The sequence below is a fragment of the Hordeum vulgare genome, chromosome 3H (assembly GCF_904849725.1).
Source record: "Hordeum vulgare subsp. vulgare chromosome 3H, MorexV3_pseudomolecules_assembly, whole genome shotgun sequence".
Classification (NCBI taxonomy): Eukaryota; Viridiplantae; Streptophyta; class Magnoliopsida; order Poales; family Poaceae; genus Hordeum; species Hordeum vulgare.
In genome coordinates, this window is record NC_058520.1 from 448,764,529 (window position 1) to 448,774,794 (window position 10,266).

Sequence of the window (10,266 nt, forward strand, 5' to 3'; positions counted from 1 at the left end):
TGACTGGTCACGTCAGGAGATACCCTGGAAGCACTCGGTTTCCGACAGTTTGTTCCACCAATACTTCCACTCGGATCGTTGGTCAGAAAAGATAAAATGGATCGAGGAAAGCAACGCCAAAGTCACATCCGTTCCAGTCGGATCCAAACTTCAAGCATCGCTTCGTCGTTCCAACCCCAATCCATTCGGGGACTAATGATGGGGTTATAGTCCTAGGGTAGGGTCATAGGCCTGCCCTGAAGGTCCAACCCAAGGACTACCCCTCATAAGGGACAAGGCCCTTAGTCAGTTCCGACTGAACTAAGGAGTTCCCTTCATCCAGTCGGTAACAGATCCTCGACCGTCCAGTCGGAGATTAGCATTCGGAGTTTATCAAACTAACCGACTGGATTCCACTCTGTGCATCGTAACCCCCCTGGAGGGAAACGGTCATACGTTTCCATGTGTCTTTATTAGCATTTAAGACGTACGTTACCTGTAACGTAGGCATTTATTCGCCACTACTCCACCCCTGAGCACCGAACCGTTGTGGAGGGCGGCGCACTCTATATAAGCCACCCTCCCCCACTGGTGCAGGGGTTAGCAATTCACTGTATTCTATATTCCACTCGACAACAAGCTACCTGAGCACTGAGACGTAAGGCTATTACCTCCACCGCAGAGGGGCCTGAACTCATACAACCTCGCCGTAGCTAAGGCTCTACCCATCCTTTCGTACCCTACACATCTACTGTCAGGCTTATACCCACGACATGCGGCGTATTAAAAAAATAGGTTGCAAAGTAGTCATTAATTTATATCTTGACCTGTAATATGTGTTTGTGGTCTTGTATAAGGGAATAGAGGGAGTAATACAGTACAGCCGCAAGCGCTCATATACACGCGAATACACTCATCTCTATGAATGCGCACACACACACTGTAAGGGAAACATATGATGAGTTTTATTTTTCTCCCGTTCTCGGATTAATTTCCATGGATACGAACAGGAATAGGTATTTTCTACTTTTAAATCTCAGGCATTGATCTATATGTTAACACAAAATCAACGGATATAAAAGGGTGACTTATGAAAAACTATGAAAGCTTCCTCCTTTTAATATATATGAAGTTTTGCTAGGAATATCTTTAGCCACCATAATTGCAACCACTACTGTACACTAGAATTCTCGTTCTTTGTTGAGAATAAAGGTGGCGAAACTGTCCTTTAATTTGTTCTCTCTTTGACTCACACGCGACGTCATCAAGTTCCACCATAAGCAGCATATATTTTTTGTCATGTGCTATATGCCCACTACCTAGCGTCAGTTTACAAATTTTCGCTTTACACATTCCATCATGATGAGTTCATATAATTAATATTTCCCTTCCAACAAAGTTACTTTAGTGATTTGCATAAAGTTACTTTTATGACTTGCATATATTGATGATTTATCGATAAGTCAAAGGAGCAGGGGAGCTGCTGCATTTTTTGAATATAAACAAAGAGTTGTGCATTTTATTAAGAAAAAATAACGTGAAACCCTGCACAAATAATGAAGAGAATAAAACCTCCACCAGCTGACAAGGAAACTGAGATCACATAGAAACGCACTCCCAACACAAATAATGAATACCGAGAAGCACAAAAGCCCTCCACGCTTCTGAACACAACAAATTTTGCTGGGCTCATATGCAACAGGTGGTTATACATCTGGCGAACTCTGCATCGATTGAAAGAACATAAGATGGAATGTTGGATATAAACAAACGCCTGAATACTGACTTATTCAGGTTTTTTCTACGGAAGAAACTTTCAACCTAACGTCGTTAGCTTGCAAAAACGTTTTATATAATGGGACGGAGGAAGTACATATTCTCTTTTAATCAAATTTACTATCAGGTCTCCCTTTTTTTTGAACTGTACTATCAGGTCTCCCTTATAGTTTCAGTTAAACAAATATTAACCTTGTGTTCAAAAAAATATAAAAAAATAACCTTTGCTTGATTGTTCATGAATAATCAGGAGACCAACTATTTATGTGACCCTGCCTCACCAACTACCTATACTGACAATTAGCAATATGTTGTCAGTTTCTTTCACCTCATATTTCTCTCTTGTACTCCCTACGTTCCTAAATATAAGTTTTTTTAGAGATTAAACTAGTGAACTATATACGGATGTATATAGACATACTTTAGTATATAGATTCACTCATTTTGCTCCGTATGTAGACCACTAGTGAAATCTCTTAAAAGACTTATATTTAGGAACGGAGGGAGTACATAGTTATGCATTTCTTTCATCAACAACATGAAGTTTAACCAACAATAAATCACTTCTCTCCTAATTCACACAGGATTTGGTCGATGTGTTTAAGGCCTAACCTAATTCACACAGGATTTGGTCGATGTGTTTAAGGCCTAACCTAAGGCGCGCGACTTCATACTGCTGCTGGAGATACCCTTACAGTGTTGGCATGCACTTTATTTAATTAGATGTAATAACATCTTATAGTATGGGGTAGAGGGAGTAATATGTAAATTAGCTTCAAAAGTAGTGTAGACGATTAATAACGGAACGATTTGTTTCCTTACGTTGGTTCGAGAATTCTTGGCAGATCTCAGGCCAAGACATGAGTAATCGTATTGTAACTCTAAAACTGCTGTGGACTATTGTAAGTTTTTTCCTTTCTAAATTATGATATGATTACATTGTCCAACACTCAACAACTTTGAGCACGCACCTTTTGAAATCAGTGGTCCCGCCACTGTTACACGAATAATCAGCAGGCCGTTTATTTATTTAGCAACCATGCATGCATGCAGACAATATAACCGACGTCCTGTCAGTCTCGCTTGCCTCACATACATTAGCGCCCAACTCTCATCACCACAAGCATGCCAAGAGAGAGATAAGCTAAGCACACGTAGCTAACCAGCAGCTGCTAGGAGGAGGAGAAACATCACCCAACATAGCCTAATGGATGACGAAGCTAAGAGAGGCAGAGGGGAGGATGCAGAGACGGAGGAGAGGGAGAGGAAGGCTGAGGGGGCTAGGAAGGTTCCATTCTTCGGCATGTTCAGGTACGCCAGCCGCTCCGACTTGGCGCTGATGGCCGTCGGCACTGTGGCGGCCATGGTTAACGGCATGGGGGACCCGCTCATGACCGTCGTCTTCTCCGCGGTCATCGACTGTTTCGGCGCCGGTGATAACGTCCTCCAGCGGGTCAGCAAGGTATCATCGACGTATACCTTTTTCCCTGCCAAGCGAACATTAACGGGCTGAGAGTATCTCTAGTTCAGTTATCCTACTATTATTGACCTGGCAGATAAAGAAAAGAAGACAAGATATGCTTACATGGAAAAATAAATAATGACACACGTTGATCTCAAACCCTCAGTTCTTCCTGTGATAACCACAGAAGAAAGAACGCCCCCCAATAGTTCACATGCTAATTTATTTTTGACATTTGCTTTCTCCAGGTTGTTCTGTACTACATCTATTTGGGAATTGGGACGGCGTTAGCTTCATTTCTCCGTAAGTATGCTTCTACTCTTGGACTAAATATTTGTAGAATGGATAGCTGAAACTCAACGCTATCCAGTTCTGCATTGAAAAGTAAACATGGCACATGATGAACAGTCGAGCACTCGAAAAATCAACAAAAAGGTGTCGGCGTTCACTATTGTAACCCACACACTGAGAATATAAATTGGCTACAAATGATTGAATACTAGTGGCCACTAACCTAGTAATATTCATGTATTGTACTCCCTCCGTAAAGAAATATAAGAGCGTTTAGATCACATGGCACATGAAGTAGTACTGATTCTCAACAATAAATAAATAAATAAATGATACATCAAATTTACCACAATTGAAATTTTATTCTTAAAACTAGAACTAGCTTTCCAGTTTTAACTTGAACCAAAGTACAGAGCAGTACGAAGGAGTTGCATAATCTCTGCTTTTAGTTGGATTGCATTAACACGCAACAGAATTTCAATGGAGTGGCTGAAAGCCTTAGGCAATAACCTGCTTGCTACCTGTGCCAGAGGTGTCATGCTGGACAATGGCTGGAGAAAGGCAGTCAATACGCATCCGATCTCTATACCTCGAAGCTGTTCTAAAGCAGGATGTTTCATTCTTTGATGTGGAGATGACAACAGGGGAAGCAATTTCAAGAATGTCTGCGGACACTGTACTGGTCCAAGATGCCCTTGGAGAGAAGGTAACAAATGCATTAGACAACATAAACAAAATACCTTAATGAATCTAATTATTTGTAAATGCATCAATTGATTTCAAGTAAATATGGATTCCTCGTGTTCAGGTAGGCAAGTATGCACAGCTTTTGACAACCTTTGTTGGATGTTTTATCATCGGATTCGTAAGAGGCTGGATGTTAGCTCTTGTTATGCTCGCATGCATACCTCCAAATATTTTGTCTTTTGCAATTATGTCTCGGTTACATGCTCAAATATCAGCCAGGAGGCAGGCATCATACGCTGATGCGGGCAATGTTGTCGAGCAGACCATCGGAGCTATAAGAACGGTGAGTTCTAAAAGTTTGAATTATGTATAACTATTTTATGGTCAGTTGCGAGGCCGAGCATCTGCTCAGCTCGCTAGCTTGAGCAGGTGTGCTCATAGACCCACCCACCCACTTTTCGAGGTGCAACCTCCGCGGGGTGGGTGCTCAGGTTTCTTCTAATTGAAAAATTGATATCAGGGCAAGTCCCTGGTTGGTCGAGTTTACTGGAAAGTATTGATAACATTTCAAAGCAGGTTATCTCCTTCAATGGTGAGAAGAAAGCAATCAAATTGTACAACACTCTCACAATAAGGGCATATAAGGCTACGGTCTTGGAAGGGATTGCCACTGGTCTAGGAACAGGCGGTATCTTTTCTGTTTTCTTCGGCGGTTACTCTCTAGCCTTTTGGTATGGTGCTAAGCTAATCATCAACGAAGGTTATACTGGAGGGCAAGTCGTCAATGTCGTATTTGCAATGTTAACTGGTTCAATGTGAGCTTTTCAATTTTTTATTATATATAGTACTGTAAATGATAATAAGAGATGTCAGAGTACAGTAGCACTTAGTCTTGCACAAATAAAACTCAAAACTCTTACAACCTAAAAACAAGAATGCTACATTATTTATTAATTAAAAGATAAAAAACATCAAAACTGGAAATTTTACTAGAAACTATTTCTAAATTGCCGCATTACTGCTATAAATATAGTTAACCACATAGTTAATATTACTATTGGTAACGACGTGATGGGCCTAACACTTTTGTCCGTTAAATAACATGCACAACTAGAATCATACTTCAAAATTGGTTCAAAATATGAAAATAATAAGGATAACCAATAGTATATGCTATGATTTAATCTATAGAAAATTCTAACACAGGCCTTAATTTGTAACAGGGCTATAGGTAGCGCATCATCCTCAATTTCTGCTATTGCAGAAGGGCAATCTGCGGCATATAGGTTGTTTCAAATAATGAACAAAAAACCAAAGATTGACATCACTGACACTTCTGGAATAGTATTGGACGATATCAAGGGCGATGTCGAACTCAACAATGTGTTCTTTAGATATCCTGCAAGACCTGAGCAGTTGATACTTAATGGGTTGTCTCTACATGTACCTAGTGGTACTACAATGGCTATAGTTGGAGAGAGTGGAAGTGGTAAGTCAACAATAATTAGTCTGGTGGAGAGATTCTATGACCCACAAGCTGGCGATGTGCTGATAGATGAAATCAACATCAAGAGTATGAAACTCCAGTGGATAAGAGGAATGATCAGTCTTGTTAGCCAAGAACCATTGCTTTTTATGACCTCCATCAAAGACAACATAACCTATGGTAAAGAGGATGCTACGCTTGAAGAGGTCAAGAGAGCAGCTGAGCTTGCAAATGCAGCAAATTTCATCGAAAAGTTGCCTAATGTACTTACAGATAAAAACTAGTTAGTTACGAAGTACCTTAGTCAAGTTTCCTGTAACTAATGCTTATCTGATTTCCATATGATACAGGCGTATGAGACAATGGTTGGTCAGAATGGTGCTCAGCTTTCTGGAGGGCAGAAACAGAGGATTGCCATTGCAAGAGCGATCCTTAAGAATCCAAGAGTCCTCCTGTTGGATGAAGCTACTAGTGCTTTGGATGTGGAGTCTGAGCGAGTAGTTCAAGAAGCATTATATCGGATCATGGTAGGGATAACTACACTCATTGTTGCTCACCGGCTGAGTACAGTCAGAAATGCAGATTGCATAGCAGTGGTTCATCAAGGAAAGGTAGCTGAACGAGGTAAGAGATACTTCCACACCCAATATATGGTTTTCTTCCTCTTTGAACCTAGTCAATTATTTTCCTTCACAAATTCATTTCATGCAGGTGTCCATGATGAGCTGATAAAGGATCCTGATGGAGCTTACTCTCAGCTTATTCGGCTACAACAGGCCCATACTGAAGAAACGCCCGAGATGCCATATGTGGCAGGTTCAAGATTCAAAAGTACAAGTTTATCTTTGGAACAATCAATCAGGGATTCTCCCAGGAATAGAAGACAACACTCCATAAAAACCCTTGGACTCTCTAGATCCGATGATAGTACGGGCGTGCTAATACCAGCAGACAGGAACACCTAGAAATTGGTGATAGTGAGGCTCCAAAGAAAGCACCAATTGGACGCCTTTTTAATCTTAGTAGGCCAGAAGCACCAATTCTCCTGTTAGCTATCATAGCTGCCACTGTGCATGGACTTCTTTTCCCATCATTCAGTATTATGATATCTGGTGGTATAAGAACATTCTACTATCCAGCACACCAACTTCGAAAAGATTCGACGTTTTGGGCATTGATGTGCCTTCTGATGGCAATCATTTCCCTGGTTTCAATCCAATTGGAATTTTTCTTATTTGGAGTAGCCGGTGGGAAACTTATTGAACGTGTCCGTGCTTTGTCTTTCCAAAGCATCATTCATCAAGAGGTTGCTTGGTTTGATGATCCTTCAAATTCCAGGTTTGATATTCTCCTTTTTCTCCTTACAAATTTATGTGTTCTCTAACATCCGGGATATCAAGTTTTGCTTCTAACATTTACAGTGGCGCACTTGGTGCAAGGTTGTTTATTGATGCTTTGAACATCCGACGCCTTGTTGGAGATAACTTGGCCGTAATAGTGCAGTGTACAGTAACACTTATTTGTGGCTTTGCCATAGCATTCGCTTCAGACTGGAAGCTTACGCTGAGCATCATAGGTGTCATTCCTTTTCTGGGTTTGCAGAATTATATCCAATTGAGGTTCCTGAAAGGGTTCGGTGAAGATGCTAAGGTGAAATCAGATAAAACCATGTCATGAACATAAATGCTTTATTTATAAAAGAAAAGGAAACAGTTCCTGATGCTTTTCACATTAGATAAATGTGTGCACTTTTCCAAACATCATGGAATCTCCTATTACTAGTCACATATTCGAAGCTTACCATCAACAGAATGTGGTAGTTAGAAGTATGAGTTATAAAATAATCTCTCCCAATTACAGGTGATGTATGAAGATGCAAGCCAAGTTGTAGCTGAAGCAATTGGCAGTATTCGAACTGTAGCATCTTTCGGTGCAGAAAAGAGAGTGATTACCCTGTACAGCCAAAAATGCCAGGCTTCAATGAAACAGGGAATTAGAAGTGGAATGGTCGGAGGCGTCGGTTTCAGTTTCTCGAACCTAATGTTGTATCTCACATATGCTCTTTGTTTCTATGTCGGTGCGCAGTTTGTACATGACGGCAAATCAACCTTTCAAGATGTTTTCAGAGTAAGATATACACGGTTGATATGTGAGATCATTTTATTCAATGACTTGATAAATCGATCTGATACTTGCAGGTTTACTTTGCCTTGGTTTTCACTGCTTTTGGAATTTCCCAAACAAGTGCCATGGCATCAGACTCAACAAAAGGTCAAGAATCTGCGACATCCATACTAGCATTTATAGACAGGAAGTCCAAAATTGACTCGACCGGTGATGAAGGTATAAAGCTAGAAAAAGTTGATGGCACCATAGAGTTCAACCATGTAAGCTTCAAGTACCCATCCCGACCAGATGTCCAAATATTCAGTGACTTCACTTTGGGTATTGCTTCTGGAAAGGTACAGTTAACTTGATACTTGTCTTGATTTCTTGTAGTATTAAAAGATTACTAGTTATTCACTGCAAAATGAGGAGGAAAGTCCTGTACCTTGTTTACTGTCTGGCATGAAGATTAGACCACGCTGTTGCACGCATCCATGTATTATCCTGCTATATGATTTCCAAAAGGGTTGTGGCAACCTTGTGCTTTATTTTAACATAAATGACAGGAAGAACATCCAAGTGCTACAAAAACTTTGTACTCCATGTGTTAGAATGTCCACCATTCTTTCACATAATTCTATAGAGGTGATACCAATTTCCTCTAGCATTGTACAAATGTTCAAGTTTAAACACCATGTTCTCAAGAAAAGGTAAAATAACCAATGAGATGATGTTAGAAAACAGAAGAGTCAAGAAAGGAGATAAAGTTGCTATGCATTAAGATTTTTCTTTGTCAGTTGTTTTGTCCCATGGAGGGCGGGCCTGGCACAGTGATAATCTCTCCACTTGTGGCCTGGAGGTCCTGGGTTCGAACCAGGCTGTCTAGAAATTCCCTTCCCCAGACCATACCTGGTGTGAGAGTTTTTAGCACTGCACACACCCTTTTTTTAGTTGTTTCGTCCCATAATGATATTCAATTTCTCCAGTCCCTGCCAATTCAATGTGAAAATTATGATTACAGATTGAATTTATTTAGGTTTATATTTTCCCCCACAGTTGTACTGAAAGATTTAAAACTGATGATTGTTATGTGCAGACTACTGCACTTGTTGGAGAGAGTGGAAGTGGCAAGTCCACAGTAATTGCTTTGCTGGAGCGATTCTATGACCCAGACTCTGGCACAATCTCACTAGACGGAATAGAGCTCAGAAACTTAACACTGAGTTGGTTAAGAGACCAAATGGGACTGGTAAGCCAAGAACCAGTACTTTTCAATGACACGGTTCGTGCCAACATAGCATATGGAAAGCGAGGAGAAGCAACTGAAGAAGAGATAATCACTGTCGCCAAGGCAGCCAACGCTCATGAGTTCATATCGAGCTTGCCTCAGGGATACAACACCAACGTTGGTGAGAGAGGAACCCAACTATCTGGTGGGCAAAAGCAACGGGTAGCTATTGCCAGGGCGATCTTGAAGGACCCTAGAATACTTCTGCTCGACGAAGCAACAAGCGCCCTGGACGCTGAATCAGAGCATATTGTTCAAGATACACTTGACCAGGTAATGGTCAGCAGGACCACCATTGTCGTAGCACACCGCCTGTCAACGATCAAAGGGGCAGATACGATTGCAGTTATCAAAGATGGTTCAGTTGCCGAGAAGGGAAAGCATGAATCTCTCATGGGCATCAAGGGTGGAGTCTACGCATCACTGGTCGAACTGCATTCGAAGGCGGCATAAGGGGATGTGCAGATATATATTGTTCCTTTCTTGTTTTTTGAACTACAAGATGAAAAATGCATGTGTCAGTTTGTATTACAATTCGTGCAATGTAAATTGCACATAAATTTCAAGGGCATTCGCCTGTAATTCTAGTTCTTTGGTTAGGCCTGGGACATCAGAAGCAAGATTGCACCTGCATGCGTTTCGGACTTTCAGTTACTGTGGGGTAGCAGAGATCTATGCATTATATAGTATATACTCCCTCCGTTCATATAAGATGTTCTAACTCTTTTCTGAATCGGATGTACTATATAGATACGTTTTATTACTATGTTTTTCCGGCTCATTTCAGTCCGTAGACATATTGAAATATCCAAAAAATCTTATATTTATGAACAGAGGAAGTACAAAAGAAACACATCATTCCAGTCCTTCAACATCCATCTACCCAAGAACTGGTGAACATCAACAATCGACAATTCCACTAGCCAAAAATTAAAGATTGGAGGTGAAGAGTAGAGCGGCGAAACCTGTTGTTCTGGAACATCGGACGCCAAGCTAGCCGCGGCGCATCAACTCCGCCGGGGATCCGGCAATCCTGCTCTCATGGTGCCGCCTCCGGCCGCCGGAGAAGGGTTCGCCGCCGCCGCCGCCGGTCCCGTAGAAACTGCGAGCCCGTGACCTCGAAAAAGAAAGGACCTCACCGGGGAAGACGGCGCGGCCGACGGCGGCAGCGCGGTTGCCATCCGCGAGGAA

The 10,266-nt window shown here is 41.4% G+C and overlaps 1 long non-coding RNA gene and 1 pseudogene across 2 annotated transcripts; one reads left to right on the forward strand and one right to left on the reverse strand.

The window, feature by feature from the left end:
- Positions 1-2,653: 2,653 nt before the first annotated feature.
- Positions 2,654-4,119, reverse strand: LOC123444195. 2 transcript variants are annotated; one of them, XR_006630962.1, is made up of 2 exons: positions 4,030-4,119; positions 2,654-3,482 (listed from the first exon to the last, which is right to left on the reverse strand). It is a non-coding gene; the product is annotated as an uncharacterized LOC123444195 (long non-coding RNA). The 2 variants fall into 2 exon arrangements; XR_006630961.1 differs by having other exon boundaries at positions 4,019-4,117.
- LOC123444194 lies at positions 2,963-9,979 on the forward strand (annotated as a pseudogene).
- Positions 9,980-10,266: the final 287 nt, after the last annotated feature.